This window comes from Pelobates fuscus, chromosome 5 (assembly GCF_036172605.1).
Source record: "Pelobates fuscus isolate aPelFus1 chromosome 5, aPelFus1.pri, whole genome shotgun sequence".
NCBI classification, from domain to species: Eukaryota; Metazoa; Chordata; class Amphibia; order Anura; family Pelobatidae; genus Pelobates; species Pelobates fuscus.
In genome coordinates, this window is record NC_086321.1 from 162889393 (window position 1) to 162907607 (window position 18215).

At 38.4% G+C, this 18215-nt stretch overlaps 1 non-coding gene across 1 annotated transcript; it reads left to right on the forward strand.

Moving 5' to 3' along the window:
• The first annotated feature begins 14486 nt into the window (after positions 1-14486).
• LOC134613173 (U6 spliceosomal RNA) lies at positions 14487-14594 on the forward strand. The gene has a single exon (XR_010091196.1). It is a non-coding gene; the product is annotated as a U6 spliceosomal RNA (small nuclear RNA).
• The last annotated feature ends 3621 nt before the right edge of the window (positions 14595-18215 follow it).

Below are 18215 nucleotides of genomic sequence, written 5' to 3' on the forward strand. Positions count from 1 at the left end.
TACACCAACATACACATATGCCACGTGGAAATCTCTGCCTACTAACTTTAATTTCTACCGAGCTTCCACCACATTATTTCAAAACAAATTTTGCATAAATTCATCCAAATTCAGAAATTGGGAAATGTCCAAAATTTCTGAGTCAATAGAAATTGATATAAAACAAAACAAATCCATTCATTTTAAAAAGGATATCAAATTAAGGAGTTAATATCCACTAAACAACTCAAAGAAAAAACATAAGAAAGGTACTTGTCTTATTTTTGATCTTTCAACTGTTTATTCGATATCTCCTTAATTTAGTATCCGTAAATATGACAATTCAACCAGAAATATAGCAAATTAGAGAGTTATCTACTAAACTGAGGAAAGAGCAAAACAAATAATTTCTAAATTGTGATCTTTTAACTTGGTACCCTTAATTGTGGCATCAACATGCCATCTAAGTATATACTAAGCATAAGTATATATTATAGGGAGTATAATTAGCTCTCTAATGGGGTATATTTAAGTGGCATGTTGATGCCACAATTAACTGTACCAAGTTAAAATTATATATACTATAAGACAAGCTTTCAAGAGTTTTCCTCTCTTGCTCAGGTCTTCCTCAGTGTATCCTGGAAATATTATGTTAGCCCAATAAAAAAGGTATCATTGCATACTGTAATACTCTGGTATTTTGGCATCTTGACTACTGGACTAATATGGCTAATCCAATCTACACTATATATTTTTTTTCACATACATTTAGATTTCCATTGGTAATATATGTATATATATATATATATATATATATATATATATATATATCAGTGAACGCTTATGTCAGTAATTATGTGTCTATTTAAATAGTGCTCTACATGTGTTTAATTTGATGATCACCTTAGATTGGTTATTTTACTTTAATCTTGCTACCTTGCAGACACTATGTTACTATATCAAAATATATAGTTGTGCTGCTTTATTAGTAAACTGTATGGGTATTATTTATAAATTATGAGCACAACTCATTTCATGTACTATATGCTTGCATATAGCACTATTACATCTATCTCACTGACCTTGCTAGGCTAAGAAATGTCTTTGATGTGTAAAACAGTGGAGCTCCTGGAGCCACGTTGATAATTTTTGGAGATCGTTGATCAGTGAAACCCCATACCAGGTGCTTGCACTATATTGTATGGTATGTCTTAATATTTTCTATAAATTGTATAATGATATAAATGGAGTGAATAACATTGTGAGAACTTTGACATTTACTAAAATTTAATAGGATGTGTGTAAACAGTTTTAAATGTAATGACTAGTGCTATTATTATGTTTGCTATTGTACTTTCTCAATCAATGGTTATTTTGCTAGTCAGAGTATTTGTTTAAAGAAGGGAATTAAAAGGCTGTTCACAGTCGCCGTTCTGAATTTATAAGCCAATGATTTGGAGCTGGCTAACTTGTCAGTTGAGTTACCTGCCGGCCTTGCATTCATGTTGCTTATCATATATACCCTGGATTCCATTTTCACCTTTTATTGTCAAAGATAATGGGCTGTGAATGTGTCTATTTAGATTTACAAGTTCTAGCCTTTCATTGTTAACTGTTAATGAGCTTTCTTTTTTGCAGTCTGACTACTTGGACCTTTCTTGTATTGTTGAGCATTCTTTTTTTTACCACCAGAAAGATATTTTGGTGCATTTTTTTCTAGATAATAGTTGCATATTTAAATATTGTTGGATATTCAATTTATATACATAAATAATTAAGGAAAACAGGTGCAGTTTTCCTTTATATAAGATGAGCCTCCTTAGCACTAGGGATAATGCTAAGGTGTTTTAAAATACGTGACACCCAACCTCACTCAGTACCAGCTTCCATTAATTAAAATCAATGTTTATTACACTAAAAATAATCTGCAAGTAAAATAACACAGTGCTAAAATATGTAATGCTGAAATATACTAGTTAACTGTAAATTCACATGGGGTTTCATGTTTACACATTGGTTGCATTGCACAATTAACTTGTATTCATTTGTTTTCCATGTAATTTGGGAAAGGTTCAAATTCAAAGGTAGAACTATGTTTATTATTGTAGGATTGAAGCAGAGTTTGTCACAGTACAGCACTGCTATTTTTACAACATGTCTACACTTGTATATAAATATGCTACAGGAGTCATTTACCTCATAGACCAGGGTATAGATAGTAATCAAAATTAAGGTCAGGACAAAACTTTTAATTTTAATGTTTTAGTAATAGAGAAAGAATAGAGAAACTGTCCAAGTGGGAAAAATAGTGAACTTTATTTTACATAAATCATTCACATAGTTTTTGTTTCCACAATTTACATTTGCTTTAGTATACAATTAATTGTAGTCGGGGACATAAGCCGTAAAGTATAATGATTATACCAGAATATGATAGTCGGTTGTGGTGTGCCGGAACCGACGTATGGGGTAGGCCTGTAATAAAAGAGGGCCCACCCAAGAATGGTTATAGAGGGTTGTGGTGGGAGGGATGAACCCAGTGATTCCAGTACTGATTTGGCGGGGGCCTGAGCTTTTATAGCCGGGTAACCCCTCCCACAATTACAGGCTACGCCTTTCTATTTGTAGTCGGGGACATAAGCCGTAAAGTATAATGATTATACCAGAATATGATAGTCGGTTGTGGTGTGCCGGAACCGACGTATGGGGTAGGCCTGTAATAAAAGAGGGCAAAAAGGTTGGAGTAAACAATACACTTTATTATACATAGGTTACATAGCAAGACCTTTGAATGCTGATCTTAGTTCTGTTGCTGGTTGTGGAATGTAAGTGGCGTAGACCGCGGATTTCCACCGGCCTAAACTTTTAATTATGTTAGAGGGTACGTTGTGACTTGAGGCTGCCGAAGCGGCTCCAATTCTAAACGAGTGACCAGAAAACCCTGTGGGGTTGAGGCCGAGTCGGATGTACTGAATGAACTAGCCAGTTGTTAAGGGGAAACCTTGTAATGAGAGTAGTGGGGCGTTTTGACTGAGATCTGTGAGAGTAGCCAGAAAGGTGTCAAATACTGCGACGGGGCACCACTGATTGCCGGTGGGATAGTAGCGGCTCTTGGTAGGTGTGCCTATTTGATTAGTTTGTGTGACCTAAGTTGAGTATGTAGTGATCTGTGTGTTTCTGGAGGTTTGAAATTTTGAGGAGCTGATGATGACACGACACACTTATTGGTGGTGAACTCGTTTGGTCGTAAAAACCCAAGTCGCTATCAAGTCGCTGTCTTGATAACTAGGTTGGTATGGTTTCAAAAGGTTTGGAGTCCAAGATATTGGAGAGTGCGCAAAACTTGGGACCGTCTATCGGAAGTCTGGAAGAGGTAGGTCTAATCTTAGTATGCCTTTTTATATGTTTTTCACGGGATAGGAATGACATGAAGGGTTTTGAACTAGGGTAGGCTGATGATGTGATGTTGTATACCCGAGAGATATAGTTTAATGGTGTTCAATGATAATTTTAGGTTAAGGTGGCAGAAAGAAAGAAATGCAATAATGGAATCTAGAGAATGAGTGTCAATTATTTGATGATGTGTCGTGAATTTGGTGTATATGGTAAACGGTCGATCGTATGCAAGGAATGTATTTGTGGATAGGGCTGCTCCGGCTAGGTATCTGCTGTGAGATAGCAGTCTTTCTAGTCCAGGAAGAGGTCTTGGAATGGGGGGGGGGGGGGTGCTGACCGGTCTGGAGTTGGCTGTGGGGTGTGTCCTGAAGAAAACCAAGTTAGCCTTCGGATTAATTTCATGATGGTGAGTGAGGAGGATCTACCCTTGTTTATTATGTCACAGGCTGGTTTGTTGTCGGAAGAGCATTTATCCCTGCTCCCCCCCCCCCATAAGTGTCCCCATACTCTGGCAGCTGCCACAATCGGATAGATTTGAATAGGGCTGATGTAGTGGGAAATGAGGGCAAACCTAGGGTTTCTACTGGCCATGAATCTCTGAACCAGTCATGGTGATAGATTGCTGCAACCCTGTGTGAGCTGCGGCATCAGTCCAGATGACAGGTGAGGAATCTGATAAAGGAGTGATGAACATGGCTCTCCCATTCCAGTGAGACGGGAAGCGTAGCCACATGAGTGGATCTGCCCTGGCTTGAGTATCTAGTGACGGGGAGCTGGAGTTAGTTTTGAGTAAAGGGAGAAGGCACAACAATCCAGAGATGAATGCCCGGCCTTGCGGAATGATTCTTATGACGAAGTCCAACATGCCCAGTAAAGATTGTAGGTCTGACCTGGTACACGTGTCCTTAACCAGAAAATACTCCACCATCTCTATGATTTGTCGCACCTTCTCTCCTGGTAAACTAGCCTGTAAGGTAACAGTGTCCAGGTGAATGCCCAGGAACGTAAGATTTGTAGTAGGGCCTGTAGTTTCTCTTGTGACAGTGGAAGTCCTAATGCTGCAAATAGGGCCAAGGTCTTCTGGAGGCTGACTGGAGAGAACTGAGGTGATTCTATAGTGAGGAAGTCATCCGAGTATTGCTGAACGGAGGGGCACTGGGTAATATTAAGGAGTAGCCAACCTAGTGTGTCGGCACATATATCAAATAGTTTGGTGCTGCTTTTGGCTCCAAAAGTACGGTGGGTAGCAAAGTAGTATTTGTCTTCCCATTAGATGCCGTGAAACTGCCACAGGGATGGGTGAATAGGTAGGAGTTTGAAAGCGTTAGAAATATCGTTTTTTCCCAACCAAGCTCCTACCCCTTGCCCAAAGAATGGCCTGAATGGTATTGACCCTGTTGTGTACTGCAGTGAAAACTCTTCTGAAGGAGTTAATGCTGGGGGTTGCTAAGGAATTCGGAGCGGACAAGTCGTAAGGCTGTCTCTTTATATTGTTAAATTTTCCAGTGGCAATACCTATGGTTTGGTACGCCAACTGGAAAACGGGGAGTGAGAGAAGGGGCCCGAGATAAATCCATTCGTCAGTTCCTTTGTGAGTAGTGAATGTGTGGTGAGCGGGTCAAGGATAGACTGTAAGTTGGGACATTCGTGAATACCTGTAGGAAGTGTAAGAAGGCCTGTGTGGAAACCATTAGTGAAGCCTTGGATGAGGAAGTCGACTAAGTGCTGGGAAGGGTGTGTCTGGAGGTAGAATGCCAGGTAGTCGATGCTTACTTCGGTTAGTCGTTGTTTTGGGTACAGATGATTGGGACATATGGTTTTGGTGTGTGCCCTGAAGCAAATTGAGTAGACGTGCTGCAGTCTGCACGAGCTAAATCCACAACTGGCCGAATTATAGCTGTTGCAGATCTGAGCTTTCCCAAGGTATACTATGGGTCTGCCCAACATATCCTTTAGTCCTCTGTGTGTGGAGTGTAAGATGGAGGCGCACAATGCATGGTTTTGAAACAAAGCCCTCCATACTTGTGCCCTAGGTCCACCAACCTGTGCGTGTATCAATCTAATTCCTCCCTACGGTGCGGGGAGGTGGAACAAATTACTTCACGATAGAGGCCAAAGGCAAGGACAAACTCAGGTACGGCGAGCCTTCGGTTGAGCCTAGGATCTCTGGCTTTAGCACAACCGAAAGATCGCCGTAGCAATAGGCCTAGTTTCCTACCATATCTTGTGAAGCGACTAATAAAGACACAAGGTTTATGTCCTTGCTTTCCCGAATATATTTGCGTATCGTCGGGGGTACAAAGTGTGCAGGCGTGATGATGTGAGTGGACGTGCTTGGCATTGGGTTTATGGGAGTGTCATTACCGTGAGGGAGGAGAGCCGAAGTGGGGTTGGTATGTGTGAGGTGACTGTCGAAGTCTGAGGGGTTTCCAGTTTGTTCAGCTTAACGCTGATCGTGGTGAATGAGGTCAGAAGAGATTACATCAGGCCCTTGATCTCATAGTTTTCGGAGTGCCGAACCACTCCTGGCTGGGGAGTACAAGTGTTTGTGATGAAAATTTTGTATAGTTCGGTTTTGCGGGCAGTAGCTGGAAACGGGACCCCTAAGTGACGTAATTCGGCCGCGAGCTTGGGGATGGTCCATGACCGGAGAGCGTATGGGCTGGCTGGTTCTAGGTTTTCAGTAGGTGTACTTAGGTCAGCCGGGGTAGCAGGCCTGGTTGGGGTTTCAGGTAAGGTCAGCTCTTTTCCCTGGTCGTGGGTTTGAGACATACTGGAAAAAGAAGAATAGGGTAAGAAACAGGACCTGGATCTTGAGAAAAGGTGCCTGAGACAACTGGTGCTAGCTAGGCGAGAGGCGAAACATTATCTATCCTACTGGGAAGGTGAGGCCCTACTAGTGCCAAGTGGCAAGAGAGGCTCTATCTATGATGAGGGCCGGATGGACAGGGGCCACTCGAACGATGTGGCAGGATGGTTGGCCTCTCGGTGATAGTAACAAGACAAAAGTAATTGGCTGTGACCGGTGAGGCCCTAACTGGTAACCATGAGTGGTTGTAGTGAGGCTCTAGCTATGCGTTGGGCCGAGGGGCGTATACCTCCGATGAGGATGGGTGTTGGCCTCACGGGATTAGTTTACTTTACAATTTAAGCTAGGGACCGTACGCTAAACGTCACCAGTTGACCGCCCTATACATTTGAGATCTGGGGAGCGAGTGTCAAGCGATGACGTACCTATTTGCATAATAGTTAGAGTTCTCAACGGGGGATTAGAGGATAATTTTAGAATCTGATAGGCCTGTAACAATGGTTCTGTCGGGATAATTGCTTTTACGCAAGTAAGGGGAGTTATCTGAGGATAAAGCTTAAAGTTATCCACTGTACCATATTAGTTATGTAAACACTAGGGATGGGGTGCTCCGTAATATACCTATAATTAACTAGGAGTCCGTTAGAGAACCCTGGGTTCAGGGGAGGAGTAGGAAATGGTTCAAATGGGCCTTGAACGAAACGTATAACCAGAATCAGAACTTGTCTTTAATGAGTAAATAACTGAGGCTGTCAGGTGAGGCCGGGAGTATAGGTAAGGTTTGGACACCTGCCTAGTATGGGTGACAGGTAATATAGTGTAGCTATTAGTAACATGGAATGTTTTAAGATAAGTACTTCAATAACGGTGGTTATAGTATAGTTAGCGAGCTGCTGTTGGCATGCTCTTTGGGTAAACTGATGCCGTAAAGCGCATATATAGGGGTACCTAGGGTGACCCAACAAGCAAACGTATAATGAACTAATACACGATTTTGAAATTTAACACAAGGAAAAAGGAGGGAAAACAGAATTTAAATGATAAAGCATTTCTTATGTAATGACATGTTATTGCCACCGGGGGTCGTAGTGAGCAGCTGTGTTTATAGTAAGTATTGGAATGAACCTGTTCGTATTCCAAATGGCCAGCTTGCCAACAAGCATTGGAGGGTAAGTACCAGAGTGGTGAAATGCGCGTGCGTGGAGTGAGGCACCAAACGGAGCATGGAGTGGTACGGTAAGTATGAATGAAAGTGTGGGTAAATGGGTGTAAATTAATGAATGGGCGCCAGGCGTCTGGCTGAGCGTGGTGTGGATGGGAGACTCACGGTTCTTGGTACCCTAGAAGCGGAACACTGAAGTAGGTAAGTATGTTCCAAGATACTGGGTCCGCCGCAAGGGTGGCTGAGCGTGATGGGAGTTCGCCGGAATCTGACCGCGGGCGAGGAATGCCGCAGTTGATGCTGGGCACGGAGACCAACGAGACTTGTACTGACTGAAAACTCTGCAAGTGTGGCTGAGGAGGATGGGAGTTCGCCGGATTCAAGAGTAGCAAGCCGAGCTGGAGCACTTCATGCCGGGCACGGAGACCGCCAGACCACGTGGGAGCGAGGTCCAGGTAAGTTGAACCGGAAGTCAAAGGTTCTGAATGAACCCAGCGATTCCAGTACTGATTTGGCGGGGGCCTGAGCTTTTATAGCCGGGTAACCTCTCCCACAATTACAGGCTACGCCTTTCTATTTATCAAATGTTCTCATGCAAATAATGCATATTTAATTTCAAGTTTTACTTACTAGAATGTTGTACTTCTCTAAATTCTCAAAGTCTTCATTTTGAATTATGTAAATCAGAGTAGTGGAAATGTAATTATGGGCGATCAGCAACTATACAATGTATGCAATGATTTTATACCTCCCCAAATTGGGAGATATGAAATTGTGACAATTGTTGGAGGGTCCTGTAGGGGCGTGTCAGTAAGAAGATGAGTCACTAGCGATGCCCAAAATGGTTGATTCCATCTGGAAAGAGGATGGGCTGCTCAGAGAAGGGGTATCTCTCACCCTAGGCTGACTAGCAAGCTGTATTGCCTGACCCATTAGGACAAGACACGTACAGATTACTTTGGAGTACTCTGGGCATAGTGCCAATGCATCTTTTAATGTGCTTGCATAATGCTGTTTGGGGCTATATCTCTTATGTTCCCAAGGAATTAACAAGGACAGTCCTGTGAATCTTGGACTGCTGGGAGATATATAGTTTCTCTTGACCTATTACTCATTCCATTGATTCTGTATGGGAATTATTAGAATCATCACTTTTGTTGAGATGCTGTCTTATATGAAAATATGTTATATAAAAAGAGCAATGCAAAAATAAACTGTCACTAAAGCACAGAACAGTGAGGAGTGGACCCACGGAAAGAAAACCATTAGGCTTTCTAATGAAGTGTTTAATGTAAAGCATTACTGCTTAAGGGTATTAGTGAAATAGGAATCTGGCACCATTGGGTTTCATGACATTAATGTAGGCAGCAATATTGGAACTGTTGTAGTTCATTGTCCTGGAGTGGTTTGTTTACTGTAATATTTATGAAGAAGTAGAAGATTAATGGATAAACAGATTAATGGGACATTGAAAAACAGTGTGAGCCAATTCCTACTGAGATTTTCACATGTCTCAAAAATGAGAGGAGGGAAAAAAGAATGATATTACAATTAGCATTTTTACGCAGAATAGAATAAGATGTAAATCATAAAAATCAAGAGAGATGGTGTTTATAATCACACAGCATGCACTTTCACAATAACCTTTGATATATTCGCTGGGTTCTAGATTTCAATTTTAACAGCTAAATTAAATATCTTTAGTATTTACTGAAAAGTCAAAGAAACAATGCTTCTAATAGACAACTGTATAATATAAATATAGTAAAACTTATTCAATAACAATATAAGACTCTTTTAGTGCTAAAATGTGGGAACTAATTATTTAAATAGTATGAGTTTTAGAAATGTGCTGTACACAGCATTCCACAGGTACAAATATTTTACTATCAGTGCAGCTAAGGGTTGACATTTATGACAGTGGCGACTGGTAAAGTATTAGGATGGTGGGGTGCCAGACTCCTCCTACAAAATGTTACTCCTCCCTATACAGTGCAGAGATACTCATGCAATACAATACAGAGATCAGAGCATAATACAGAAATGAAAACAAAAAATAGAAATATTGCAACTGCAAGCGCTCAGAATCCACAAGAGGTTTAATCAGCAGAAAACAAAAAGTAACAAACGAGGGAAAGGTCACACCAGACACTGACTGAATCAGAATGTCTTCACTAGATTGTCATAACAGTGTTCTGACTACTTCACGGATGCCATGCAATCAGAGTGCTTAAGTTGTCTGTACCTTCTTGGTGTGCAAACCACAGGCTACTCCATTGGACCACCAGGGATGTGGTCAGCAGGGATCTCCCCCACTGGAACACCAGTGAGTGGTCAGCAGCATCACCATTGAACAATGAGGAAATACATCCCCTTCCATGCAGAAATGTGAGCAAGAGGGGGGGTTATAACACAATAAAAAAATAAAACACATACACAACTGCATGCACACTCAGACAATTCCACACTCAATCACACTTAACAAATCTTTCACTAGATCACACTGAGCCAACCTCACCTACAAAAAGCTCAGACTACTCTATATACAATCACACTAAGTCAACCCCACGCACAATCACACTTAGCTAGCCTTCACACACAATCACAATCAGCCAACTCCACATTTACATACTAAAGAGAACCATTCTCCAAAATCGCACTCAGCTATGACACAAGTATTTTTTTTTTTATTCATGGTGTGTTACAGATTATCTATGTGTTCATCCTTTCATCCAACTGTTGGATGATTTCAACATTAATATATTGTTCATATATAGCTTAATTTTAAATGTAGCATATGTTACCAACACCTGAGTTATAATAGCAAATGTAAAAAATTAGAGGTTTGGGGTAGAGCATTAGTAGCATAGACCAAACTTTTAAAGTTGGTTGGGTTAGCTGATGTACTAAAACTTTAGTTCTAGATTAACAAAAAAAAAGGAAAGAAAGAAAGAAAGAAAAAATGATGGAGAATGAATGCAATCAAATAGAAATCATAAAAAGTTACACAATTGAGAGACCACATGGAGAATGTTAATACAAATAAATGTCCAATTTCTGGAGGGGGCATTTTTTTCTTAAAATGTAAAAGTTGAAAGACTTTTATTTTTCAGCTTAATTAGAACACTAATGTTCATTATTTTATTTTAATATTTGCAATTATATTTCACATTCTGTATTTGAAAATTTAAAAAAACAACTGAGTAATTTTTTATTTGAATTAAGGGCTAATTCCACACTTTGCCATAGATTCATTGACCTTTGCTTTGAACCTCAAATGTCATGTCAAAAAGAATAAATGTAAATGCAATTTTATTAGTGAATCATATCTTATAAACAAGAAATACAATTTTCAGATATATGTTAGGGCATACATGCAGAATATAAATCCTTGGTACCCTATGTTAGCTCATAAAGTTAATGAGGTATTTCAGAAGGCAGTGGAAACAATTAAGAATGAACAATAAAAATAAAACAAACCTCTGCCACTAAAAATATCAACTCTAATTAAATTGAAAATTAGGACTTGACTTTGACAAGCCAATTTCTCAAAATAAAACTGTTAACTTGTATCAGAACCAATTCAAGTCAAAACAATCTACTTGTAGAACATTTAATTTAATTGCTGGTTCATTTTAGAATAGGCAAATATTTTAATGAGATAGACCTTGTATAATATAGAGCATTTTCTAACTCTACTGCTGTTTTTAAACATTTATTAATGCTAATTTGGAAAGGACAATAAAATATTATTTTTTTAAATGGCTAGTTGATCACATTATTTATATTCTTAACACGTAGTTAAGATCTCAGTGATACCAAAGTTTATTTTTTTAGGAATAACTTAAACTTTAAAGACCAAATCTAAAACAAAACAAAAAAACAGCAACTTTTAAATTATAATATTAAAGGGACACTATAGTCACAAAAACAACTTTATCTTAATGTAGCAGTTTTTTGTGTACAGATCGTGCCTCTGAAGTTTCACTGCTCAGTACACTGCCAGTTAGGGTTAAATCACTTTTGTTTCTGTTTAAGCAGCTCTAGCCACACTTCCACTTGCCGTGACTGACACAGACTTCATGAAATTAAAACTTACTTTAAAAGTTTGTCTCTTCAGCTATGTAAATTGAGCTTTAATTACATACAGGAGGATCCTGCAGGGTCTTGCAAGCTATTAACAGAGCAGGAGATAAGACATTCTAAATGTAACAGAATTAGCAAGAAAGAAATATAAACATTGGAATACTCTTTACGGGAAGTGTTTAGGAAGGATGTGCAAGTCACATGCAGGGAGGTGTCACTAGGGTATCATAAAATAAAGTTATTTAACTCCTAAATAGCAGAGCATTGAGCAGTGAGATGGCATGGGCATGGACTATACATCAACACTGCTAAAGTTGTTTTGTTGACTACAGTGTCCCTTTAATAATAATAACTTAAAGGGACACTATAGTCACAATAACAACTACAGCTTCATGTAGTTGTTATGATGAGTATAATCATTCCCTGCAGCCATTTTCATGTAAACACTGCCTTTTCAGAGAAACACCAGTGAGTACTTTGCCCCCTAAGGACATCTCCAGTGGCCACTACTCAGATGGCCATTGGAGGGCTTCCTGGGGAAGGGCTGCACACTGTTCAGCACTGCCATTCAATGTCTCCACGCTCTACATGGAGACGCTGGATTTTCCTCAAAGAGATGCATTGATTTAATGCATCTCTTTGAGGAGATGCTGACTGACCAAACCGGTGTTTGCCCAACACCGTCCCACCTCCTTGCCGATCAAATGCTTTTCCTTGGACCACCAGTGAGTGGTCAGCAGCATCACCACTGGACAACAAGGAAATATATGGGAAATCATTTCCCTATCATAAAGCATTGGATTGGCAGAAATCCTAAATTCTGATGATGTCATCAAGGAGGCAGACTGGGTGTGGAGCCAGCAGACCTGTGCAGCATTGGAAATAAGGTAAGTTTTATTACCTTTTAAGGGGAGCAAGCTACCTAAATGTTTTTTTGTGTTCCTGACCCTATAGTGTTCCTCTAATTCAAATATGTATGTTTAAATAGAATTCAGTGACCAGAGTGCACACAGAACATTGGATACATAGTGACTGAAAATGTTGCCATCTCAAAAAAATGTTGTCCTGTACAAGAACTTCATAAAATAAAAAATAAAATAAAATAGTTGAATTCCAGCAGTCAGAAAGGCAAAGAAATGCTTCTTTTTTATATACTAACAAAAATGAAGTTTTGCACTACTATTTTCAATTTTCTTACACAACTTTATGGATGGATGGACACACAGACATAGGTAGATCGATCTTTTAACTTCCTGGGTGCAAAAACTCTAGTCTCAATTATAGATACTTTAACACAGCACACTCAGAAGATTTGTAATTCAAAAGTGCCACTTTAGTCATGCAAAATTTCACAAACATATCAGTTAAGATTTCAATCCTAACCTGACTTTTCAAGTCTTGAAAAAAGTCTGGTTAGGACTGAAACATTGTGTATTAGGGAGGGTAGGTAGATTGGAGCAGCATTAGTTAGAGACCTAATATGTAAATTAGTTTGACAAAGATTCACATTTTTGCCTCATTATTCCACTTTACACATGGATTCCTTGGAGTTTTTCTGTACTTCATACAACAACTTTGAAACACAGCTCATGAAGAGATGCAAAGCCAGTGAACCACTCATGGACAGCTGTTTCGTTGTTAATGCAACTTATCAACATGAGGTTAGTTACTAGCTTGCTATTGAGGCTTGGCATTACTTGCACAGCACAAACCAAGAAAGGTGGGGAAAAAAAATAATTGAAAACCTTTCCCACCTGAAGTCAGTGGATAGTCAACACATTGTTAAACACAGATATGCACACACTAGTCAAAACATAAGACTTGCCTTTCAAAAAATCTCAAATTTCCTGAGTTGTGTTTCAAATATGTTGTATACATCAAACACGTATACAGATCCACTCCCTGTCTCACACGCTACTAAGCTTTGACCTCCTCCATTATCAATACCATGCACAGTTTTTTTTGATTATGTTCCGGCTGTAAGTGAATCATGATGGAAGTACATATTGCAGAGCAAAGGCCATAAGCTTTGCAATAAATTGGGTGATTTTGTTTTGATATGGCCCTGGAATGAAATCCATTTTTTTTTTTTAAAGATGTGCCAGACATGCACCTGTGATGATAAGGACTCGGAGTCACCAGTTCCTTGTCACCTAATGGTACAAGGGTCAACATCCACCCTGCTGTGCCTAAGGGTGTAAGTAGTGGAGGAGGTATCGATGGTTGCAGTTGGTTGTGCAGAATCAAATACAGTACCAGTAGCCTACCATAGTACTTTCTGTTTCTGCTTCTTATCTCAATAATACAGACTTCTGGTGCCTTTGCAAATGATGGATTATAAAGTCAGTTTACTCTCCCCCTACTTACTTAAATGTAGCACTTGAGCTAGCTATGATGGAGCTGCAGTGAGAGCGAAAGCAGCAGCAGAAATTATTGCAGCATGAAAAGGCTAAGATAAATCGGATATAATCAGCCTCAAATGAGCTTGCATTCTAATGTAGAATGGGGTGTAATTAAACAGAATACAATGGTAAATGTGTTCTTACATAGAAAATGTTAGTGGCTAGAAGAGTTAAAATGAGATCTTAATTGTTATATATTGCAGTTGTAGGAAAAGAAGTGAAGTGGGTTAGTGAGGAGTGAAGAAGAAGAGGGATGGAATGTTGTTAACTTAATTGATATGCCTTCTTGAAGAAGTTATTTTTTTAGTGTTTTTTTATGCAGTTGAAACTGTTGAGAGTCAAATGGTGCGAGGAAGGGAGTTCCACGAGAACTATACACTCATTCATAGTGAGTTGCTGTGACTATGAGCAGAGGCCAAGATCAGTTGTTCTACAGATGTAATATGGACAGTGTTATTAAATGATTTATAAGTTAGCATTTTAAATTTAACCCTAAGTCTTACAGGAAACAAATGTAGGGAATGACAGACGGTACACTGAGAATGTACAAGACCAGTAAGAAGCAGATTGCATTCACTGAGATGGGAGATGATTGTGCATGGACACAAAAACCGTAGCTGCATATGAATGGGTGGATGTAAGCTAAATATATGTAAGAAGCTCCAGCTGCACATATACTAAAAATAAAATGCTACAGAGAAGATTAGCATGGCCCCTGCACAAGTATGACACACAAATTTGTGAAGCTTTCCATATTTTTTATAATCAACACTAAGTTTGCACACATATTTATTAACCCCTTATGACCGGAGGGCGTACTATTACGTCCTTTTAAAAGCGGCTCTAAACGCCACAGGGCGTAATAGTACGCCCTCCGGTTTTTAGTAACTTACCCGGTCGTCTACTATTACCTTGGGTCGTCTACTATTGCAAATGGCATGCCATTATGGGTTTAAATTTATTTCCTGGGCTACTATACAGTCTCAAAGGCAAAGTAACCAATCTGGCGAATTTCAATTTCAAATGACACACGCTATATTTGACCCTGTAACTTCCCAAAACACCATAAAACCTGTACATAGGGGGTACTGTTTTACACGTAAGACTTTGCTGAATACAAATATGTGTATTTTATTGCAGTAAAAGCAAACAGTATTATGACATTGACAGTTAAAATGTCATGTAGAACGAAAAAAATAAAAAAAAAATTTATTTTCTCCCATTTTTTTCATATTAAATTATGTTTCATAGCTAAATATTTGATATTAAATGAAAGCCCTGTTTCCCCTGAATAAAATGATATATAATAAGGGGGGGTGCATTTAATATGAAAGAGGTGAATTACGGTTGGACAGACATATAGCGCAAATGCCAGGTTTTGTTTACGTTTTGTTTCGTTCACAACTTGTACATTTGGCTGCGGTGTTAAGGGGTTAACTATGCAATAAAGTTTTTTTGAAAGTTCCGCATATATCTTTATTTTTGAGTAAAGGAGAAGCTAGAACAAAGAGAACACAAAGTCATTGAGCCTGTGGGGTAGATATGATAACAGTGCCATTGACCTGGAGGGAGACAAAAATCCACAATTACTTCTTGTAAAAAGCATCTGGTATATTGGGGCAAAATAGGAGTTTAATATTTTGCCTGGAAAAATTACTTTTTTTCACACCGCCACATTTTACCTTCAAGACTTGTCCACCACAAGCATTGAAAGAGCAGTTCATATGCTAATATTGCTTGTAGACCACACAAATTGTCAGGATTCAAACCCTAATTCCAGAACTTAATTGCCTTTCATTCAATTAGTTTGGGCAGTAACTATGGTTTGCCACTAGTGGCCTCCTTAACCACTAGCTCTGAACTTACTTTCACTCATCCTCGCCTGCCTGGACTAATTACTGATGCTACAAAAGGCTACACCCTGCTCAATACAGTGCGTTTATATTGAAGTTGATGTTGAACCTGAAAAGACTTCTGTCCCTGGTTCCTGTAAACTTACCATCCTGTTGAATACTAATCTTATCTACACAACCAAGATTCTTAATTCCAAGGTGAACTACACAACCAACCTTCTTTGCTACCAAGCTTCCTTATATCAACCTAAACTACTCAGCAAACCAACCTTTGTTACCAACCTGCATTATTCTCAACCTGCCTCATATCAACTTGAACTATGCTATCAACCTGCTTTAGGATACCAACCTGTTTTTTTCTAAACTGAACTACGCTACCAACCTACTTCAATTCCAACCTACATTTTATCAAACTGAACTACGATACTAACTCATATTACAAAGAGTAATATAACTGCTTTATCAGTGCTCCTTCCAACAGGGGGCTGATTCACTAAACTACTATTTTATTTGAAATGCTGATATATTTCCAATCTCTTCTGATTTGCTTGTCTATCTATATATCCTTTACTTTCTACTAATTTTTTTTGGGACGAATCACTTCAGACCAACCAATATTTTCTTTTTACCATGCATAAGTCTAATGATTAGCTAGTGTTAGGTAAGTTTACGGTTTTCTCGGGTTTGAGTTACATAGGTTTAGGGTTAGCTGTGATTAGCTAGGGTTAGTTATGGTTACCTAAAGTTAGGATTAGATGGGATTGTTAGGATTAGATAGGTTTAGGGTAACATTTTGTTAAAAATAGTATAAATATTTGATGCTGATGAGTATAATGATACAAATAGTTTCACTTAAAAAAAAAGGCATATCAAATTTAGTGCACGTCTCCCATTTCACTTTGTAAAATCCTCAATATTTTATGAAAGGTATAAATGTGTTGCATTTGTTTACTTGAAAGATAGAGCAGAAATGTGAGGTTTCTGAAGCAGTGTGGGCTAATAAAGTCTATACAATTTACTGTTAAAGTTCTACATGTAAGTGAAAATTATATAAATTCTAAAATTTATATTCTAAAAATATATTGCTGTTTTGAATTCTGTGTCTGCAATAAAAATTGTATTCTCAGTATACCAGTGTTGAAAGATTTAAGCCTTAAAAGAGTAATTCACTACTTAGAATGTGTGCTCTATAAATTCCAAAAATATTATAAACCATTGGTTCCCAAACCAGTCCTCAGGACCAAGCAAACGTCCAGGTTTTGTCAGTATCCCCATTTGAATCGAAAATGGAAACTAGAAAAGCTACAATTTCTGGGGAAATTGCGTGAAGTGTTCTTGCCTCCACCAGTACTCTACAACTGGTGTGGGCGGAGTAACTGGGTGGAGTGGCTTGAGTAACTGTTGTGTGGTTGGAGTGGCTGGAGTAACCGACAGCTCAGATAAATGCTGGCGATGTCTATACAGCATCAGTATTTTTGTATATATATGGTGGTCTTGTCCACTCATAATCCCTTTTTGAGAAACAATTGTTAATATAATAAAATATCTAGGTGATTTTGAAATTAGATTGTACTAATTAACATATGTTAATTAACATATGTACTGACATTAATTAACATATGTACTGATTAAACTGATCAATGCAGCTAAAGTCCTAATCCCTAAATACTGGAGACAAACTATAAGACCTCTTATAAATGAATGGATAAATGAAGTAGTCAAGATATATGAATTGGAGCAAAGACTATTTTTAAGTAAAGGTAAAATTTCAAAACTTAAGAAAAGATGGCTACCATGGACTAGAAGACATTAGACAGGGAGAAATAACCAATTTGATATATAACTGAGACATCGGTAGTGTTAGATGACAAGAAGAAGGGAAGATATGTAGGAAAGGGGTAATACAATGTTGGGAGTTAATAGCTGCAATGTTGGATTTGTCATATGTAATTTATGTAACACAGTGCACAATTATATGTTTAATTGAATACCAAATGTATGTAATTGTTTTAACTATTTTTGTATACAAAATAAAATTATAATAAAAAGATATTACATTATAAAAAAAAAATCCTTCACAACAATGTTACAGACTCATACAGAACATGGTTATGGTTATATGTAAAATCATAGAATACAAAAAGGTTTTTTCCTGTGACTGTATATAATGGTATCAGAAGAAAATGCTATCTATATCTTGAAAAATAATACATACAGGGTTATTAGCTAAATTATGAATCTATGAGTCCATACTGAATTTGGACTGCAAAATCTGGACATTGTTCACTCCATTTAACTATGCAATGATTTTGCAGTTCAGGCTCTGAAAACCCAAGAGCAAATTATGTTGCAGTTTGCCAATGTTTTGCTGGCCAACCGCCAAATTTTATAAGTTAATAAATAAATAAAAATCTATGGGTCAATAGTCCCTTTATATTAGTGTAATATAGATTTTAAACCTCCCTAAGCACCCGCCAGCCATGCATTTGGTGGAGGCTAAATATTTAAAACTAATTATTGCTGCCCAG